General features: G+C 43.0%; 1 pseudogene; it reads left to right on the top strand.

Moving 5' to 3' along the window:
• Positions 1 to 15474: 15474 nt before the first annotated feature.
• Positions 15475 to 15591, top strand: LOC126413495 (5S ribosomal RNA; annotated as a pseudogene).
• The last annotated feature ends 7310 nt before the right edge of the window (positions 15592 to 22901 follow it).

Here is a 22901-nt window from a genome sequence, read left to right as displayed (position 1 = left end):
CGTCAATGTAAACAAGAGGTGTCCGAGACCTGTAACCAATGGCACCCCATACCATCACGCCGGCTGATACGCCACTATGGCGATGACGAATACACGCTTCCAATGTGCGTTCACCGCGGTTCGCCAAACACGGATGGGACCATCACGATGCTGTAAACAGAACCTGGATTCATCCGAAAAAATGACGTTTTGCCATTCGTGCACCCAGGTCCGCCGTTGAGTACACCATCGCAGGCGCTCCTGTCTGTGATGCAACGTCAAGGGTAACCGCAGCCACGGTCTCCGAGCTGATAGTCCATGCTGCTGCAAACGTCGTCGAACTGTTCGTGCAGATGGTTGTTGTCTTGCAAACGTCCCCACCTGTTGACTCAGGGATCGAGACGTGGCTGCACGATCCGTTACAGCCATGCGGATAAGATGCCTGTCATCTCGACTGCTAGTGATACGAGGCCGTTGGGATACAGCACAGCGGTCCGTATTATCCTCCTGAACCCACCGATTCCATATTGTGCTAACAGTCATTGGATCTCGACCAACGCGAGCAACAATGTCGCGATACGATAAACCGCAATCGCGATAGGTTACAATCTGACCTTTACCAAAGTCGGAAACGTGATGGTACGCATTTCTCCTGCTTACACGAGCCTTCACAACAACGTTTCACCAGGCAATGCCGGTCAACTGCTGTTTGTGTATGAGATATCGGTTGGAAACTTTCCTCATGTCAGCACGTTGTAGGTGTCGCCACCGACGCCAACCTTCTGTGAATGCTCTGAAAAGCTAATCATTTGCATATCACAGCATCTTCTTCCTGTCGGTTAAATTTCGCGTCTGTAGCACGTCATCATCGTGGTGTAGCAATTTTAATGGCCAGTAGTGTATAATAATATTTATTATTATTTTTTATTATTATTATTGGTAACAGTGGTCAGACACAAAGCATTGGTAGCATGAAGTCATCCAATTTCTACCTGTTCACAAGTAAGGAATCATTTACAAACAGTGGGCCTAAGTATAGTTACACATTTTAATTCGGCTGATTCTGAATGGGGGTGCAGGTGTGGCTAAAGCAAGTGTCTCTAGGGAGAGGAGTGATGCAGAGGAGTCATGTTTTGTAACAGATGCCTGCCCTCAGTTACCCTCAATGTGGATAGTTACCTTTCCTTTCTGAGAAGGTGATTTGGGTAATAATCGCAATGCATGGAGAAGTGTTTCATCATTCTATAAAAAAGGGTGCCACAAGTAAACCATAGCATTTGCCTCATAGTTTAATAACACACATGGATGGGTTTAACATCATTTATCTTCCATCATTTTAAAAATGAATGTGATCAAAGAAAATTCTTTTCACTTCTTAAGTTTAGTTGAGAAATGATGTTAAACGTGGTGGGGGAGAGTGGCTGGTGGGTGAGGGTGGGGGGGGGGGGGGTGGATAGCTAATATCTGATTGCCCTCAGGGGTAATGATCTCAGAAAAGTTGGGAACCATTGCTATAGAGTGATAGCCGCATGTCTGTCCTTAAAGTGCGAAACGGAAAACATATCTCTGGATCCCGAGCCTAGCGTTAGAAATTGTTGCTACAACAAATGAGAAACAGATTAAATATTAGTTAACCATGTACTGTAGTCTAGGCCCAACGTGCTTCCAATCTGCGCATCTGCCTAGTCCCTCCAACCGAATTTCGCTTGGTTGAATGATGCTTCGGCTTTTACTGTTCATTACGATTTGCCGTTCTACTCTAATACATACACACATCTAATGTAGACAGGCGTCCTGCACGTTTACATGCAAAAATATACCCATGTTTCGCATTAATTTTTTTCTGTCTTGTGTAGTAGTTGTTTTTGTGGTTCTTTCTTGGTGTGTGGTCTTGTGACGGTACAAACCCCCGTTACTAGATGCCTATTTGTAGTATCCAAGGATTGCTTTGTGGAGAGCGAACGCGCTACGTGGTGCGTGATTCTCGGAAGCGCATGGCGCTGGCGCGCCCGCGCGAGATTTGCAAAGGTCGGTGGGATATCTCCAGTTTGGTTTTTCGCGTATTACGCGATAACCATGTAACTTACGGTGAAGAGCGATGCGGCAGTGGATTGTCGTCAGCAATATGCACCTTCTGAAAGATCGATCTCTATTTCAAGTCACGAGACGCAAAAGTTATAGTAACCTCAAAATCGGTTAATATCATGAATACTGAAAGATAAATAAAAATAGTAAATAACAACTTACAGGGATGAGCGAGCACTGATTAAAAACGTCTCGTCATAGCGGATCGAGTGCCGTAGTCATATGTTAAGATTCATAAATAATTAAGCTCGTAAAGAGCAATAAAGAAAGTTTGAGGGGAAATTGTTTATAAAATTCAATAGAAAATTCATGACGTAAAGAACGGCACTATATTCTATTTTGGGTGACATCACACGTATTTTAAACTCGTTACATGTAACTTGCAATAGGTTTCATTGTTTGCAAATCATTATTAACATTTATCGCCCATAAATAATTAATTATTATAGATATGAAGATTTTGAGTGTGTAGATCGCTATAGATTACGTCTAAAAACAGTGCTATATGCAGTTCCATGTTAAAACTTTGCAGCACAGATGTAAACAAACAAATTTGCGCTAAGTGGCGAAATTTTGCAAAAACTTAAACTTGATTTATGGGTGATAGAATACTCCTAGAAATTAATGTGACATAGTAAATAAGATGTACTTTTTAGCGCAGTACCGATGGTGTACTTATTTCTGTCTAGGGGTATATGTATCAAAATTTGTAACCTTAACTGGTGAGATTGGTATTTAACTAAATTGGTATTTAACTAACCAGGGGGTTGTACATCCGAGCCTATATAAGCGAGCGGCCATCTTGGCCAGGGATCAGTCGTTGGTCAGTCGCTTAGGAGGGTGGGTGGCGAGCAAGCCCCACTTGAGGGTGGCCCATGTGGTCGTTTGATAATTCTTTTTCGCACTGATTTATTTCGACAAAGAGTATTGTTTAAAAGTGCAAGTGTGCAAGCATATACTTGATGATCTGGAGGTGCTACGATTATTTGTCTGAGTACCATTTACGAGGTACATGTAAGTGAACATGTGGCGAACTGTTATTTCGCGCCTAAACTGTTAGAACAAAAAGGACAGTGGTACTTGTGGTTCTGTTCGAATTGATTGAGTACTTTAGTTTATAGCAGCCTACACTACTGCTATTGGGGGCTCGGAGTCAAATTATTATTGAAGTAAAACTGTAAACCGTCTCACCGGTGCTAATTTCATTGTGTGAAAGAAAAGAACAACGCCAGTAAATAGTGATTGAACTGTGTCGTGAAAAACTGATTGTAGTACAATAATCGCCTAATTCTTGTTCCCTAGCATAAACTGTACTTATGTCTGAGTGAATAATTAATTCAAAAACTATAACAAATGCGTGGGTGTGGAAGTGTATTAATGCACCGAGTGTGGAAATCATCCCCTGAGACTTACGTGAGTGCCAAAATTTGCAATAACATTTTAACCAACATTTGTATATGCACATTCGTGAGAACTCTGCACCCGCACTTTATTTATTTACCGCCCCGTCGCAATCTCGAGAGTAGTTTTCTAGTATCAACAGAGTTAACTACCTTACTGAATATAAGAAGAGGTGGATTAAATTTCAAAAGTAGCCTGACATGAAGAACAGATGGAGCATATTTTGGAGAAAGTGTATCACGTGGAATGTTTGGAACACTCTAACAGGCTATAGCGTCACGTATTAATTGGCCATTCGCTGGTTCTTGTTACTGAGTGGAGAGCAGCAATGAAAGAAGCGATACCCAGAAAACAGATAACATACTGACGTTCTCCTGAACTTTCAAGAACAGCGTACAAACAATTAATTCTGTATAAGTATGCAGAGAACGAGAAACCAATAGAAGATAAGAGAATATTTCTCCACACTGTTTCTTATCAGGATAAGATAACAGTTTTTATCAATGGAAGCATCTGAAAAGAAATCACAGCGGTAATATTTCGTCATTGGAAAACCGTTACTCATTTCGTCACTTCCATTTACCTCACGATATAGAAAGGCGCTAAGATTTTATCAGCTGACATGTTTGACTTCTAGAGAATAGCCAAGCATAAATTGCAAGAGACTGTAATGGAAAAAGGTTGTGCGTCAACTTCTGAATTTACGAATCATTTATCTTCAAACTTCGATGGTTTCTAGAACTGTGTACAGCTTCTTGGTATGCACATCTGATGTTATCAAACCGGACTCTCTTGACTTTATGATGTTTAGACGTAGTTACTTCTTCGACAGCACTCTGCAGAAGATATTTTAGGACCTTTAAATTCCAAACTTTGTGGTGTATCGTTTTTACGTACGATGTCTATTCCCCCTTTGTTTGCTATAACGGTACAAAAATTGTGAAAATTCGCCGCTGCATCTTATTCATCGTCTTCAGTATTGTACTATACAATAATGGCATTAACATACATTTATAATTTTACTCTTGGCTGTGATAATTTAATCATCGCAAAGAAAACCTGAGAAATGAACGACAATAGGGTCTGTATATGGCGACTGATGACGATAAATGTTAAGTCCCATAGTGCTCAGAGCCATTTTTTTGTATATGGCCTGAGGCATTTAAAACACGCCACCCCAAATATATATAGAATGAATAAATATATCGAGGTGCGGTTTTCGCCAATTTATAGCGAACAATATGGCGAATTTCCTAACGTTCGAAGTAATTTTTATCATTTATAGTCGTAGAATTATGACACTGACTTGGTTTTTAATACTAGAACCATATGCTTTTTGTCTGTGGTATGTGAAAGAGCCTTCTAAGAGCATTTCAGCTACATTAAATGTGTGTAACTTGATCAAATAGTATCAAGATAACAGCGCTGCTGTCCCATCATCAGGAGAAGAGGTTCCACAATCGTCTTCTCTATTATACAAAATGTAAGCAAACGCATAACTCAAGTATGGTTGTTTTGGTTACCTGTGTTCTACTGCTGTAGCAATGATACAACTTGCTCGTAAAGCTATTGAGACATTAACAGTGTATACGACAGTAGAAAAGGTGAATGTCTTTCGTGGCGAATATCGTCAAATTATTACAGCAGCGGTACGGTTGAATACTGAAGAGTACCCTGATCGTGACAAACGTTCACGATCTGTCTTTACAAACATTATAAAAAATGTTCTAGAAATTGAAAGTGAGGATAATAAAGTACACCAAGGTAAAAGAAGAGCAACTGATGAAAGAAATGACATTAGAATTTTAGCAGCAGTAACACACAATGCAAATGTCGTTTGGAGGCGTCTAGGAAGTACGAGAGGGGTCAACGAAACGAGTGTTCTGCGGACACTACATTCCACCGCATTTCAACCTCTTCACATTTCGCTGCACCTACAATTTCATGGCAATGACTCCCGAATTTTTGGTTACACTTTTCCGCATGTTAACTGCGAACAGTGCACGGTGTTGTGGCATATCTATGCAAGATTTTGTTTAGTTCCCAACTGCTACAGTTATTGAAAGACATCCCACTTGACGTAAAGGTAATCAGTGTTTTACAGAATGACGAATGTCCCTTGTACTGGTTTTCGTGGCATGTATACTGAAGGGGGGGCAACGACCTTGGCGCGGTGGATGCACCGGTTCCCGTGTGATCACCGAAGTTAGGCGCTGTCGGGCGTGGTAGGCACTTGGATGGGTGACCATCCAGACCGCCATGCGCTGTTGCCATTTTTCGGGGTGCACTCAGCCTCGTGATGCCAACTGAGGAGCTACTCAACCGAATAGTAGCGGCTCCGGTCACAGAAACTGATCATAACAACCGGGAGGGCAGTGTGCTGACCACACGCCCCTCCTACCTGCATCCTCAACTGAGGATGACACGGCGGTAGGCTGTACCCGATGGGCCACTTGTGGCCTGAAGACCGAGTGCTTATGCTGAAGGGGGGAAATTATACTAAACTATACGATATGAAATATATACTACAGAAAAGGATAGAATTCTAATTACAAACGGGGGACAATATACGGAAATCTGCTCTGATTCTTTAACTAAAATAACCTTTGTTTAAAAAAACGGCGCACAGCCTTGCTAAGTATGCGTGGTGTGAGGCGCCTTAAAATGTTACACGTAAAATGTTTACGTGATTTAACGAGAACCTAAACATCTCTGGACCTGTTTGATAAACTTGAGCATGAAAAAATATTATTATTCGTGGCGAAATATTGTTGCCTCTTAGTAACGAAACATAAATTATTAATTATCTTTTACCGCAAAATATTGTCTCTGAAGTGGTAATCGATCGTCGTGAAGCGGCCTATTGGAATCACTGAAATTGTAATGTACAAATTACGATAAAACTGCAAAACCTTAAAGTTATTAATACATTAAGGCCGCTCAAAGAGCAGCTGTGAAAATAGTAGAAGAAATGTTACGGCCGGTAATGGCGGACAACAATGACTTTTATTGCCGCGACCATTCCGCTCTGCTGCAGTCACTGAAAAGTAGAAAAGTTACTACTTCCTGGATGGGAAAGCACTGTCTCCTTAAATGAAACAGTAATAGCTCTTTCTATATTACTCGCATATTTTAACAATTATTAAATTATTACAGACTTACAGTGTTCAATGTCCGAACGTTGTGTGCATTCCAGAACCACGGAAACCTAATAGTGAATTCTTTGTTCTTGTACAATAATTAACACATAAAATCTTTTCATTCTAATTACACAGAACAAAGAGTTTCTTTATTACTACAGAATTTCTACGCAAGTCTTACCGACATTACTCTTAAATTAATTTCATTTTCGTTTTTCTTTACGCACGCCTCTAACGAAGTCCCTACGTGTAGTCAAAAATATTTTAGCAAATTAAAATGTTCAATTTATTTAATGTCCTCATTAGGTACCGATACGCCCTCCTATTCTGCACAGATCCTGTTAAGAGAGCATTTGGAGAGCATTGGAACGGTCTTTTAGGAAACGTAAAATGGTCTGCAAACTCACCTAACACTTCTGCAGTTTTCTCTGTGGCGAAAATTAAAACAGGATCTCTATTAGGAAGCAGTGGCAACTCCCGAAGGTATGAATGCCTTACAACACGAGCCTGGACAGCCATAACCACCGGATGAAAAGCAACGTACAGTATTGTCTCTCCAGAATAACTTTATACAATGTAGCAATGCTTAAGGTTAACATTTTGAGCACTTGATATAACAATCGTGATAAGAAACACAAGAACCGTACCTGGGTTACTTGTGATATAATAGGGCAGACGTTTGTGGAAAGTTTTCTTCTGATAGTGCCTGATGCAACTTGATCAAGTCCCATACTTGTAATGTCGTTGAAGTTCTCTTAGAAGCTTCTTTCAAATGCCACAGCAGAAAAGTATTTTGAATTTTCGTTCGAATTTGAATACCCTAACGGTAGTACGAAACTGCCTGTTGCCGAGTCTAGTGCTTTACTCACAGCTCCATGTCAGTCAGTTCCACGGAAGGGAGTCCTGGACAGATGTAAACTTTGACTCGTTTACGGAAGGATCCAGGTTCAATCCCAGTCCGGATATACCTGACATACTTTTCGTAATTTTCCGTTTTTCTTACGCATTGGGCTGTACGCGACGAACATGGGTTAGTGGAGAGTATCCAGTTTGTCTTCTTCCGTGTGCCTCAGCTGGAACTCTGCCACTGTACACATTATGGTCTCTACAGGAATGGATCCCACAAACACCGTCCAAAATCTGTACAGAGATCACCGTTTATATTTTCACTCTGCTCGTGATGTTTCCGTCAACAGATCTGCAATGATATGAGATGAGCGAAAGTAGAGAGAATGGATCTAAATTACAATTAATCCACAATTTGTTTACCGAATAGTTTACTAATTAAAATAAGTGTTGAATTTTGAATAACTATTTTCTGTGATACAAAAATTAGATCACGTTGTTCGTATATGAGGAATTATTTTTGAATTTTAATAAGTCATTTCAATGTACAATTATTAGTTTTCATTAATATGGCGGTGATCGTTAGAATCTTTTCCACAAAGGGTGACATCATGAGCCCAAAGATACAGAGGAGGTAGGTCGTGGTTAGAGTCAGCCAAGTAAAAAATCTTTTGAATCAGAATTCGCTTGTATAAGTGACCTAGCTTTATTTGTAATTTTTTTTATCATATATATATAAAAACAGATGTTGATGTATCTTTTTGAGATTAAGTCTTCGACACCCATTGACCGATTACCATAAAAGTAGTCACAGATGTATATATTTCAATGGCGAAGGTTTTTATGCTATCCACTAGATGACGCTGCAGCACATCACTATACCGTTCAATCGAAAACAAAAATCATTTCGATGCCTCAGTCCTCAATAATAACAAATAGTGATTGTGACTATGATTACTAACTGATGACTGCATTTGAAATGGAATAACAGTTTCATTTTGTTGAATTCTGGACGTAGATATGAATATTCTTCTTTTGTTTGCAAGGGAATGACATTCCATTCTTCTTTTGTTTAGAGGCGAAAGAATTGGTGTCACAGACAGCTAAACCATTTTTGGACGCCTCTTCTGTCACAAAACATGAAGCACATCATCATTTTTAGTGCTCCGTACCTCAGCCGGTAAAAACTGAACCCTTAGATGATCACTTTGTCGTCCATCTGTCTGTCTGTACGTCAGTCTGTTCGACTTTTAAAAACCCTTTTTCTCAGAAACGGGTAGACGTGTGAAGTTTAAATTTATGTCACGTATTAAGTAAGGCCTACGCTCCATTGGCGATGTAAAATATTGAAGCTTTGAAGCTCCCAAGTCAATGCAATCAAACACACGGTGATTTATGCCACACACTTTGATACTCGCAAACTAAACAGAAACTGTTTCCCGTTGACAGAATCGTAGAATTTTGCAAGAAGCAAGGTTTCACAGTACAATCAAAGAAAAAATCGAAAAACCTATAATCTGTAATGATATCTCACGAAATAATGTTTTTTGTCGTTTGTTATCAGACACCGGTTGTGCGTCTGTTAAGGCCCCTTTCTGTCACGAACGGGTACCTGTATCAAGTTGAATGTCACACACTAAGTTCTATAGTTCTTAGCGGTGCAATAAATGTAAGCTTCCAAGTCAAAGCAACCAGAAGATACTTACTTTTATGTCACATATTTTTATACTCGCAAATCTACTCACTAAAACCTATAAGGTACCTCTGGCTGACATAGAATCATGAAATTTCGCAAGAAGCAAGAACCAAAGAAAAAATTGGAAAATAGTTAATTTGTAATGATAACACATGACAAAATATTTTTAACATTTATTATTAGACTATCTGTCTGTCTGTCCTCAGGAACGGATAGACGTATCAATTCGAAATTCATGTCACATACTAAGGATTAGGGTCCCTTGGTGGTATATCAAACTTAAGCTTCTAAGTCAATGCAAACCAAAGACACGGTCTTCTATGTTACATATTTTGATACTTCAAAACGCCCTCATCAAAACGCATAGAGTACTTCCCGTTGGTCTAGAATGATGAAATCTGGCAACAAGAAAGATTTCACAGTACAAGTAAAGGGGAAGTTCCGAAATTGTTAATTTGCAGTTATGTCCCACGAACAAAATTGTCATCTTATCCTACTGTCGTCCTGATGGAGGTCTATTAAAATGCCTTTTTCTCATGAACGGACAGGCATATAAATTTGAAATTTATGTTACTTTCTGAGGTCCATGGTCTTTTGGTGGCGCAAAAACGTTAAGCTCGTAAGTCAATGGAATCAAAAGATGCGGCTATCTATGTCGCGTAATTTGATACTCGCTAAAGCCTATAGCGTATTTCCTGCTGACGTAAGATCTTGAAATTTGGGAAGAAGCAAGGTTTCGCAGCACAAGTAAAGGAAAAGATCAGAAAATTGTTAACGTGCACTTACATCACACGACAAAAAAGTACAGACTTGAAATTAAAACACTTGGAATCCATGCGACAGGTGGCTTGTGAGTGTCAATGTAGATAACGGGCAAAATTGCCGAGATTCTCGATTCCCGGAATGGATGAACTGTCTGCATGCATAATTAAATTGGTACGGAACAGACAGTGCGCGAGTTCTGCTCGCGCCTGCCCAATCTTTTATGCACACAGAAGTAAATAAACGTGAAGGCAAGATAACCTCTGCCGGGTTCGCTAGTTTTTTGTATAACAGCATCCATTAGAGTTGACAATAGAAATCCTAAAAACAACGACAATGCGGCGTTTCCTTGTTGGGACCGAGTCATTAAGTAGCACCCAGCCGAGGATCTCTCCACCGCACGTGTCAGTCTTCTGGAGCAGCCGACGACTGTCATCGGTGTGGAGCAGGTCAACGTCCGTCAGAACGGACCTGGTGCTGGACGCCATTTTGGCGATAGTGCTGTAAGAGCTAGAGGTCTCGTACGAGTAATGGGAGTCTTTAATATACAGATCGAAACGCTTACCGCTCGCAAGGCATAAATTACGAGGGCAGTTCAATAAGTAATGCAACACATTTTTTTCTGAAACAGGGGTTGTTTTATTCAGCATTGAAATACACCAGGTTATTCCCCAATCTTTTAGCTACACAACACTATTTTTCAACGTAATCTCCATTCAATGCTACGGCCTTACGCCACCTTGAAATGAGGGCCTGTATGCCTGCACGGTACCATTCCACTGGTCGATGTCGGAGCCAACGTCGTACTGCATCAATAACTTCTTCATCATCCGCGTAGTGCCTCCCACGGATTGCGTCCTTCATTGGGCCAAACATATGGAAATCCGACGGTGCGAGATCGGGGCTGTAGGGTGCATGAGGAAGAACAGTCCACTGAAGTTTTGTGAGCTCCTCTCGGGTGCGAAGACTTGTGTGAGGTCTTGCGTAGTCATGAAGAAGGAGAAGTTCGTCAGGTTTCTGTGCCTACGAACACGCTGAAGTCGTTTCTCCAATTTCTGAAGAGTAGCACAATACACTTCAGAGTTGATCGTTTGACCATGGGGAAGGACATCGAACAGAATAACCCCTTCAGCGTCCCAGAAGACTGTAACCATGACTTTACCGGCTGAGGGTATGGCTTTAAACTTTTTCTTGGTAGGGGAGTGGGTGTGGCGCCACTCCATTGATTGCCGTTTTGTTTCAGGTTCGAAGTGATGAACCCATGTTTCATCGCCTGTAACAATCTTTGGCAAGAAATTGTCACCCTCAGCCACATGACGAGCAAGCAATTCCGCACAGATGGTTCTCCTTTGCTCTTTATGGTGTTCGGTTAGACAACGAGGGACCCTGCGGGAACAAACCTTTGAATATCCCAACTGGTGAACAATTGTGACAGCACTACCAACAGAGATGTCAAGTTGAGCACTGAGTTGTTTGATGGTGATCCGTCGATCATCTCGAACGAGTGTGTTCGCACGCTCCGCCATTGCAGGCGTCACAGCTGTGCACGGCCGGCCCGCACGCGGGAGATCAGACAGTCTTGCTTGACCTTGCGGCGATGATGACACACGCTTTGCCCAACGACTCACCGTGCTTTTGTCCACTGCCATATCACCATAGACATTCTGCAAGCGCCTATGAATATCTGAGATGCCCTGGTTTTCCGCCAAAAGAAACTCGATCACTGCCCGTTGTTTGCAACGCACATCCGTTACAGACGCCATTTTAACAGCTCCGTACAGCGCTGCCACCTGTCGGAAGTCAATGAAACGATACGAGACGAAGCGGGAATGTTTGAAAATATTCCACAAGAAATTTCCGGTTTTTTCAACCAAAATTGGCCGATAAAAAAAATGTGTTGTATTACTTATTGAACTGCCCTCGTACCTTCAGTTCACGCAAGGAACCGCTGGTCCGCAGTCTGGTGCTACATACTCACCCTACGGTCTAAAAAACAAGTCTCAAAGGCACTTGTCATTTTTCTTACCAGTTCAATATTGTTTTCTTAAATATCAGAAAATGTTCATTCACTAGAATGATGACTGTTAAGTTGGGAGATATGTTGATCAATACCTGTTCGCTCTTTCAAATGGTTCAAATGTCTCTGAGCACTATGGGACTTAACTTCTGAGATCATCAGTCCCCTAGCACTTAGAACTGCTTAAACCTAACTAACCTAAGGACATCACATAGATCCATGCCCGAGGCAGGATTCGAACCTGTTCACTTTTTTCTAGCTTCAGAGCAAACTACTTGCTTCCTCGAGTAAATGTAAATCTGTAGTCCACAAAATACAGGGTGTTCGGGAAGTTGCTGTGCAAGTAGTTCAAGTAGCTCTAAGCACTATGGGCTTAACATCTGAGGTCATCAGTCCCCTAGACTTAGAACTACTTAAACCTAATTAACCTAAGGACATCACACACGTCCATGCCCGAGGCAGGATTCGAACCCGCGACCGCAGCAGCAGTGCGGTTCCGGATTGAAGCGCCTAGAACCGATCGGCCACAGTGGCCGGCAGTTCCTGTGGAGTTACAGCATTGTCGGACTTGACGCCCGTGGGTGGCTGTATAAATCTGAACCCTCTTAATTTTATTGGAAAACACTTTCTCCACATCTTGTCTACTACCTGTAATATCTCTTTTCCTAATCTAATTCTCTCAGAGTCGTCTGATACTGTTCGAATACCTTCTGTTACTCTTGTTTTATTTTTGTTGATGCTCATCTTATAGCCACTTTTCAAGGCATTATCGACTTCATCAGCTGACTTTCCAAGTCCTGTGACCTTCCAAGTCTTTTAGTTGTATCTGATAGAATTATAATGTCATTGGCAAAAACTCAAAGTTTCATTTCTTCTCCCTGAGCATCAATTTCGTATCCGACTTTCCCCTTGATTTTCGTCACAGCCTATTCAGTGCCAACATTAAAATAACAACGTACATAGGCTACCACCGTGTCTCACCCCCTTTTCATGTCCTTCGACTCCTATAACTGCTTTACAACTCACAGATAATCTAATTTCTACCCTTGCTACCTTAAGAACTTCAAAGAGTGTATTTCAGGATAACTTCATATTACCGTCGACGCCCTCTTCCCAAAACGGGCACTAGCTAGTTTGCCCTCTTCGAAAACTGCAAACATATCGCTTCTGGGCGAAACGCGGTTCGGTTATAAACAGCGCTAGACAGGCCAACAGCCTCACGCTGAGATGCATGCGGGAGAGCTGCAGGTCTAAGTAAAGCGCGACCTCACACGGCAGGAAGCGAGTAAACAGTAACGTGTCTGCAGCTGTAGCAGCGATAACGCTCCGCTAAACGCCCCGTCGTGACGTCACCAGCGACCCAGTGCGAGGCTGTTAAAAGTGAAGCCATCACACGGCCGGCGGGCGTCAACAAAGGCATTCGCACCTTGCAGAAGCCCGATCACAGTTGCTTCCAAGACATCGAAGGAGTTTTTAGGGGTATGAAGCTTATTATAAAGTGCGATGGTCTGATGTCTGAAGTTATCCCACAGCGTCTTTATATGAAATCATCAGGAGAGTTGTGCTCTACCAAACCTACAGTTCAGTCGTTTTAGTACATTACATAAATATTAAACGGTAGGATTAGCGGTAGCGTTGGTAGAATTGGTAGAGAAAGAAACGTAAATGAATGTGTAAGACGGAAACTGGGACCCGACGATTTCTCTTTGTTTCTTTGGTTGTTTGTTTTGCACATAATTAGAACTGCACATCATTCTGTGTTAGTCCATCGCGTATTTTATATCGTTACAGAATATAAATTGCGTTTTGTAAGTAATAAAAATTAGGTGATTATGTAACTTCTACACTTTTATGTAACCAAAGAAATCTGTTTGATGCAAGTACAGTTAACATTCACAATCATAAAAATATATAATTATTATTACTATTTTATCCTCAATAGAACGCAAGAGTGTTCTGTTACTATTGATAAATGCAGAAGTCGCTTATGAATAACAGAAACATGTGTTACATGAGTTCGACCAAGTATTAAAGCGATGTTTGATACATTTTTGCTTGGCAGCTTTTCTGTTATTTTACCTTTTTGCTGGAGAAACTGCGTTTTCTAGCGCTATGTGGTAAATCTATTGTTTTAACGGAATCTTCCGTCGGTTCGTGGTAGAACAGCATTATAATAAATGAAAAGCACCAGTTTGCTTTTGTTCTACAAAAGCAAACTGGTGCTTTTCATTTACTGTATTGTTTTCTTTATTTTTACTACAGCATCCCCCTGTTTCACGTTAAAAATCAAGAATTTTTCAATACAGCCTGACTTAAACATCGGCAACTTCAGTTTTGCTATAAATACTGTTCATTCTTAAGTAACAGACAGGAGAATAACTACACTCCTGGAAATTGAAATAAGAACACCGTGAATTCATTGTCCCAGGAAGGGGAAACTTTATTGACACATTCCTGGGGTCAGATACATCACATGATCACACTGACAGAACCACAGGCACATAGACACAGGCAACAGAGCATGCACAATGTCGGCACTAGTACAGTGTATATCCACCTTTCGCAACAATGCAGGCTGCTATTCTCCCATGGAGACGATCGTAGAGATGCTGGATGTAGTCCTGTGGAACGGCTTGCCATGCCATTTCCACCTGGCGCCTCAGTTGGACCAGCGTTCGTGCTGGACGTGCAGACCGCGTGAGACGACGCTTCATCCAGTCCCAAACATGCTCAATGGGGGACAGATCCGGAGATCTTGCTGGCCAAGGTAGTTGACTTACACCTTCTAGAGCACATTGGGTGGCACGGGATGCATGCGGACGTGCATTGTCCTGTTGGAACAGCAAGTTCCCTTGCCGGTCTAGGAATGGTAGAACGATGGGTTCGATGACGGTTTGGATGTACCGTGCACTATTCAGTGTCTAGGCGCCTTGCACGGTCCGTGCGACTCCCCCCGTCGGAGGTTCGAGTCCTCCCTCGGGCATGGCTAAGTGTTGTCCATAGCGTAAGTTAGTTTAAGCTACATTAAGTAGTGTGTAGGCTTTGGGACCGGTGACCTCAGCAGTTTGGTCCCATAAGACCTTATCACAAATTTCCAAACGAGGTAACGCCCAATAGGTACTCAACACACCTAATGTACAAAATGTTTAAATGTGTGTGAATTCCTTGGGCACCAAACTGCTGAGCTCATCCGTCCCTAGACTTACACACTACTTAAAGTAACTTAAACTAACTTATGCTAAGAACAACACACACACCCGTGCCCAAGGGACGGAGGATTCAAACCTCCGGCGGGAGGGCGGCGCAATATGTGACATGGCGCCTCAAACCGAGCGGCCATTCCGAGCGGCCTTCATGTACAGGTAACGCAGGTAGGACCTTAATTGACCAAAGATAATATGAAAACTACCGTAGTGAACGCTTATATGTGCTAGTCTACAGTAGCCTATGGTAGTTTTACAACTCTACTATCAGTCCTTCGATTGTAGTTAGTTGTTTCAGTATTCACCAGAAATCACTATTTGAAATGATGAAGGTAGGGATAAATTGCTAGCGGCCTTGCCGCAGTGGTAACACCGGTTCCCATCAGATCACCGAAGTTGAGCACTGTCGGGCTGGGCTCGCACTTGGATGGGTGACCATCCGGTCCCCGAGCGCTGTTGGCAAGCAGGGTGCACTGAGCCCTTGTGAGGCAAACTGAGGAGCTACTTGATGGAGAAGTAACGGCTCCGGTCTCGGAAACTGACATACGGCCGGGAGAGCGGTGTGCTGACCACATGCCCCTCCATATCTGCATCAAGTGACGCCTACGAGCTTAGGATGACACGGCGGCCGGTCGGTACCTTTGGGCCTTCCAAGGCCTGTTCGGACGGAGTTTAGCTTTTAGGGATAAATTATAGGGAGGAAAAGCTTTCCTAAAGCTGCATAAAAACCAGAGTCGAAAAGCATGCACTGAGGTACTCGTACCATTACAGAGCCTCAACCACCTTCAGCAATACCCTGCTCACATACAGGGTCCATGGCACCTCCATCCGCTCGATACAATGTGAAACGAGACTCGTCCCACCAGGCAACTTGTTTCCAGTCATCAACAGTCCAATGTCGGTGTTGACGGGCCCAGGCGAGGGGTAAAGCTTTGTCTCGTGCAGTCATCAAGGACTGAGCGGGCCTTCGGCTCCGGAAGCTCATATCGATGATATTTCGTCGAATGGTTCGCACGCTGACTCTTGTTGATGGCCCAGGATTGATATCTGTGCAATTTGCGGAAGAGTAGCACTTCTGTCACGTTCAACGAATTCCTTCAGTCGTCGTTAGTCCCGTTCTTGCAGATCTTTTTACGGCAGCAGCGATGTCGGAAATTTGATGTTTTACCGAATTCCTGATATCCACGGTGCACTCGTGAAATGTGTTTACATATTTCTGTATTTGAATACGCATATTTATACCAGTTTCGTTCGTGCTTCAGTGTATGTAGAAGACATACCACCCGACTTCGCGATTTTGGCAGCGGTCTGGTAACGTCACGAACCGACTGTTGCACGGATACGTGTAAACACTTTGGCCTGCTGAGCTTGTTTACGTCTGAAACTGCTGTTTTTGTAGGCTCTGATGATAGCTGCAGCACTAGGGAACGAAACATCAGGCACAAAAACAAGCTCTAGACCAAGCCCTAACGCCCGCAAATAAAAAATCGTCAAGGTGGCGAATGATCATTTAAGTAAAGAAAGAGTTTGAGATCACTAAACAAATACTTTTCATTAGCAGTTTACATTTTTACGTGGATATTCTATCTTATGTACTTATTTGACCTTGTCTATTGTTGTTCTTTTGTCTTGCAGTGCAGTATTAGTCGTTATTTCATTTTTTGTGGCATTGCACAGTGTTGCGGGTAATTAGCTTTTAGTAATATCCGCGTACAAACATTATCTTTCTAGTTAAACACAATTACTCATCAGAAATAGTTTGGTTTTGTAATTAATTAAAATGTTCGTCGAGTAGCATGCAGTATTTGTTATGTGCAATGATGCAGAGATGAATAGTCAGTTCAGGGGAAAATTGTTAAGATTTTATTTTGCTTCAGTAAAGTATTTCAAGTAAAATAGACTACCTTTTGAGGAAGGGGTAGGCATGGTGCAGGGGGAGATGGTCCCACTTTAAGCAATGGGTGCGGCGTGGGAACCTCTTTATTTGAAACGCACTATTATTGTAATGGGCTGAGCGCATTCCAAAGGTCGGGATGTAACGTCATTTATTTTATTTTTGTAGCGATCATGCAGTGGGCGAGAGAGGAATGCGCGATCGCCGTGGCGAGTGGCCGTTCGGCTATCGCAACCCAGAGTGCATTCAGGGAATAGTTTAATATCGCACCTGCAAGTCGTTTTTCTGATCTAAAATCAATTATTGGACACATTTGTGAATACTGGTAGCGTGAAGAAAAAAATCAGGTCCCTCAAGAACCACTAGGAACCGTAGAGAAAATAAGGCTGGCGATTTTGAATTGGCCAAAGCGACCTGCACGCAACTCGCATTTGCGCTTGCAATTTCTGATCGCACGGTTAGACGAATTCTTCACGAAGACTTGAAATTTCATCCACACAAACTGGCAGTGGTGCATATACTTAATCCACTCCACTTGATTTCACGAAACAATGCATGTGAAACCTTGATCGAAAACCTGCTTCATGATGCCCTTATGTTCTACAGTGACGAAGCCCTAGATGAGTGAATAAATAAAACGTGCGGCATTAGATTGATGCGAACCCCCGAGAACTTCATGATCGTGTGACTGGTGTGCATTAACCAAAATGTACATTAACCAAAATTGGCATTATTGGCCCATCGTTTTTCGAAGAAATTGATGGAACAGTTATGGTCACTAATCAGAGGCACGTCCAGATGAAATAGGAGCTTTTTCTTCCCGAACTTGAAGAAATGGATGTGGAGGATGTCTGGTTTGAACAAGACGGCGCCACGATTCACACGGCACGAACGACAATGACTCTTTTGCGTGAACGCTTACTTCACCCACCGCCTCATCTCTTTGAGGGGCGATCTCCAGTGGCCAGCACGCTCGCCAGATTTATGCCCCCTGTGACTTTTTCTTATTGGGCTATCTTAGACCTTTGGTGTACAACAGAGGTTCACGGACCTTGGGTGAGCTAGGGAACAATATTCGTGCCGCTGGACCGAAATTTCAGATTGCGACTCCTTAAATGGATTGACGGAGCCCATATTCCAGATATAATTTCCAAAACCTAATGAAATGAAACTTTAAATCTACCTCTAAGCAAACAAATAAGAATTAAACTGACACCTCCGGCTCTTCTCTTTTACGATTTTTCTTTTAAATGAGGTAGTTCCCACGCCGCAGCCTGTACTTGCTCCGAAGCCTCCCCAAGACTGCATTTACGCCCGAATCCAACCATTTAAATGGGGACCAACGATGCGATTCCCGAAAAGCACGCACCACAAGTTGACAGACTAGGGTCATTTTTATCCACTTTTCGCAGTCAACGTGAAGTTTCATATGACATCTCGTACATATTATGAAAACTGGTTCGTAAACGATGGCTCACCTGTAAAGAAAAACTTGCATAGAATAGTCACAGGACTTTGCAGTTTTTGTAGACACCGATTTTGAAAGTTTTTGCCATGAAGCTGTCGATGGCGCTAAATGTTTGAAGGACAAAGTCAGTTGCATCATAATATTCACAGAACACTTCTTTGTCTGAACCCGCTCGCATATTGAAACCGCCTCTCAGGAATATGTGAACTGCATGTAGCCACTCCTAAAATAACGTTAGATGCATTGCTCTGAACCCTTGCTGTTCTCTTCCATTGGCGTATTTTATTCTTCATACTTATTCGCCCCCGTCAGCTGAATGGTTGCCAGCACGGTAGCTCAGTGTGTTCAGTCAGAGGATTTAGCTACCCTCTTAATAAAAAACTGCGTGAACGGATCAACGAAGAACCTGAGCGAGTGTCATCTGACGTCCACCACGAACAAAGTCAGCGGACAATATAGAACAAAATGAGATGATAAAAATAATGGTCAGCGTGACGGATTGTCAATCCTCTGGGCCCGGGTTCGATTCCCGACCAGGGACTGGGTGTTGTGCTGTCCTCATCATCATCCTATTTCACCCTCATCGACTGCAGGTCGCCGAAGTGGCGTCAAATTGAAAGACCGGCACCCGGCGACCGGCCTGCCAGACGGGGGGCCCCTAGCCATACGATTAAATGAATAAAAATTCTTCATACTTGCTATTTTTTAATTTTTTTAAAAATGTTTGCAAAGTCACATCGTGAGGGCTTCATATGATCAAAATGTATGCCACTATGTAAAGACAAGTTGTAGGTGGCCGGCCGAAGTGGCCGTGCGGTTAAAGGCGCTGCAGTCTGGAACCGCAAGACCGCTACGGTCGCAGGTTCGAATCCTGCCTCGGGCATGGATGTTTGTGATGTCCTTAGGTTAGTTAGGTTTAACTAGTTCTAAGTTCTAGGGGACTAATAACCTCAGCAGTTGAGTCCCATAGTGCTCAGAGCCATTTGAACCATTTTGAACAAGTTGTAGGTTAACATTTTTACCAAAAATTTCGAAAAGTTAATGGCCTACTTAAATAGATTTTTATACGGCACTCTAATAAACCTTTCGACGGACACAGGCTACATATATTTTTAATATGCACTGTTTATATATATGTATATTATACACTATATACTATATAAAAATGGAAAAGGTTGTTTGCAATAATCTCGAAAAGTTCTTACGCGATTTACTTAAAATTTTCACACGATACTCTATTAAACGTTTAGACGGAGATATGCTACATATTTTTAATATATATTGTAGATAAATATACATACATACTACATAAAAGGGAAACGTTGTGAGAAAGAATCCCTATTTCTCAAATTTTCACAGGATACTGTAACAAAATTTAAACGGCCGCAGACAAAATTTTTTCAATATGTATAATATCGAAATGTAATTAGCTGTTAAAGAACACTCTACAGATTTTCCGTTAAAAGTCATTGCGAGAAAAAATGGCGTGCTATGCTGTGATACCATGTGATTTACACTCCTGGAAATGGAAAAAAGAACACATTGACACCGGTGTGTCAGACCCACTATACTTGCTCCGGACACTGCGAGAGGGCTGTACAAGCAATGATCACACGCACGGCACAGCGGACACACCAGGAACAGCGGTGTTGGCCGTCGAATGGCGCTAGCTGCGCAGCATTTGTGCACCGCCGCCGTCAGTGTCAGCCAGTTTGCCGTGGCATACGGAGCTCCATCGCAGTCTTTAACACTGGTAGCATGCCGCGACAGCGTCGACGTGAACCGTATGTGCAGTTGACGGACTTTGAGCGAGGGCGTATAGTGCGCATGCGGGAGGCCGGGTGGACGTACCGCCGTATTGCTCAACACGTGGGGCGTGAGGTCTCCACAGTACATCGATGTTGTCGCCAGTGGTCGGCGGAAGGTGCACGTGCCCGTCGACCTGGGACTGGACCGCAGCGACGCATGGATCCACGCCAAGACCGTAGGATCCTACGCAGTGCCGTAGGGGACCGCACCGCCACTTCCCAGCAAATTAGGGACACTGTTGCTCCTGGGGTATCGGCGAGGACCATTCGCAACCGTCTCCATGAAGCTGGGCTACGGTCCCACACACCGTTAGGCCGTCTTCCGCTCACGCCCCAACATCGTGCAGCCCGCCTCCAGTGGTGTCGCGACAAGCATGAATGGAGGGACGAATGGAGACGTGTCGTCTTCAGCGATGAGAGTCGCTTCTGCCTTGGTGCCAATGATGGTCGTATGCGTGTTTGGCGCCGTGCGGGTGAGCACCACAATCAGGACTGCATACGACCGAGGCACACAGGGCCAACACCCGGCATCATGGTGTGGGGAGCGATCTCCTACACTGGCCGTACACCACTGGTGATCGTCGAGGGGACACTGAATAGTGCACGGTACATCCAAACCGTCATCGAACCCATCGTTCTACCATTCCTAGACCGGCAAGGGAACTTGCTGTTCCAACAGGACAATGCACGTCCGCATGTATCCCGTGCCACCCAACGTGCTCTAGAAGGTGTAAGTCAACTACCCTGGCCAGCAAGATCTCCGGATCTGTCCCCCATTGAGCATGTTTGGGACTGGATGAAGCGTCGTCTCACGTGGTCTGCACGTCCAGCACGAACGCTGGTCCAACTGAGGCGCCAGGTGGAAATGGCATGGCAAGCCGTTCCACAGGACTACATCTAGCATCTCTACGATCGTCTCCATGGGAGAATAGCAGCCTGCATTGCTGCGAAAGGTGGATATACACTGTACTAGTGCCGACATTGTGCATGCTCTGTTGCCTGTGTCTATGTGCCTGTGGTTCTGTCAGTGTGATCATGTGATGTATCTGACCCCAGGAATGTGTCAATAAAGTTTCCCCTTCCTGGGACAATGAATTCACGGTGTTCTTATTTCAATTTCCAGGAGTGTAGTTTTCTTTCTCAGTCAATTGTAACTATGATATCCACGCATTTAAATTTTTAGACAAATTATTTCTGCTGTATAATTCTATGCTTTCTCCATACGTATAATTTCAAACAAAATTTGTGTAGACAGCAATGTGCTGTTTCCTCTTATTGTTCACAGTCGGTTTTAACAGAAAACAAGGAAGTTGTATTTATGCCTTAGTGACTTACGATTAGAATGCTTCTAAGGAATCCGAATCATTCAAAAGTTTGTGATCCTAACCGTTCGCAGATTAAAACCATGCAAAATATTGTCACTGATGCAGCCCCTAGAGAAGTCTCTCTCTCACACAGCCCCTGTACCAACGACATCAACCGATTTACCCGTTCACTGTAAGCGATTTCAATTCCAATTTCCTTTCAAACACCAATAAACAAAGCTCAAAGTGAGAGAGGGGGGAACGAGCACATGTACAGAAAGGGAAGATGAGATGAAAAAAGATAGGGGTAGGGAGGGGACGGACAGAGAGAGGAGGGAGAAGGAAAATGACAGAGAGAGAGAGACAGGAAGGAAGAGATGTTGCACAGAGAGAGATGGAGGAGGCTTAGGTGGACAAAGAGAGAGAGGAGAGGAGATGAACAGAGAGACAGGGGAGACAGAGATTAGGACCATGTATATTTAGCAATTCCAACGCATTGCTGAGTTCGCTATCAAACTATAATCGAGATCCATATACAGTCTATAGGCTGTCGTATACATTGCGAAAGTAGGAATAGCTTCACGACCAATTTATGTGATCACTACAACAGCAGAGCCCCGACTGACGGACTTCAAACGGACAGCTAAACGCATGAACCGTACCTGAGGTGGGAGTGTGCTTACATTTGATTGGTAGGACAGATATTTACTTGGACCTCCTCTCCTCCCGACGATGGGACAGTGGTTTGAGGTGCGCTGTTATCTTGTTACCACTTGATCAAGTTCCACACATGATGCGCTGTTGAAGTCTTCTTCGAAGCCACTGAAAAATGTATATATTTAAAAAAATAATTTCGTATCAGAAGAAATTAGAAATTACTTGAGTACGTCATAACATTCGCTACATTGTTCGTTACATCTGGAACTGCAGGTTATGTAGCAAGAGTAAGTTGATAGAAGAGCAGGAGCGTAAGATCTGTGCCCTTCAGGTGCAGTTGAAAAAGGCACAGGAGGAGCTAGATAGGATGAGGAGGGAGAAGGGTGTTGGGGAATGGGAGCTGGCTGTTGGCAAGAAATCTGCTAGGAGGAGATTTTTAGATAGTATTCTTTCCAACGAGAGTGCAAGGGAACAGCATAACAACCATAGACAACATTTTTGTTCATTCCTCATTACTAGAAGGGCATTCTGTTAGCAAAAAGGTGAATGACCTTTCAGATCATGATGCACAAATTTTAACTCTAAAAGATTTTTGTGCTGCAACACACGGTAAATACAGTTATCAACTGTTTAGGAAAGCT

The sequence above is a fragment of the Schistocerca serialis genome, chromosome 7 (genome assembly GCF_023864345.2).
Source record: "Schistocerca serialis cubense isolate TAMUIC-IGC-003099 chromosome 7, iqSchSeri2.2, whole genome shotgun sequence".
Lineage (NCBI taxonomy): Eukaryota > Metazoa > Arthropoda > Insecta > Orthoptera > Acrididae > Schistocerca > Schistocerca serialis.
This window is presented reverse-complemented; position numbering and strand designations above follow the sequence as displayed.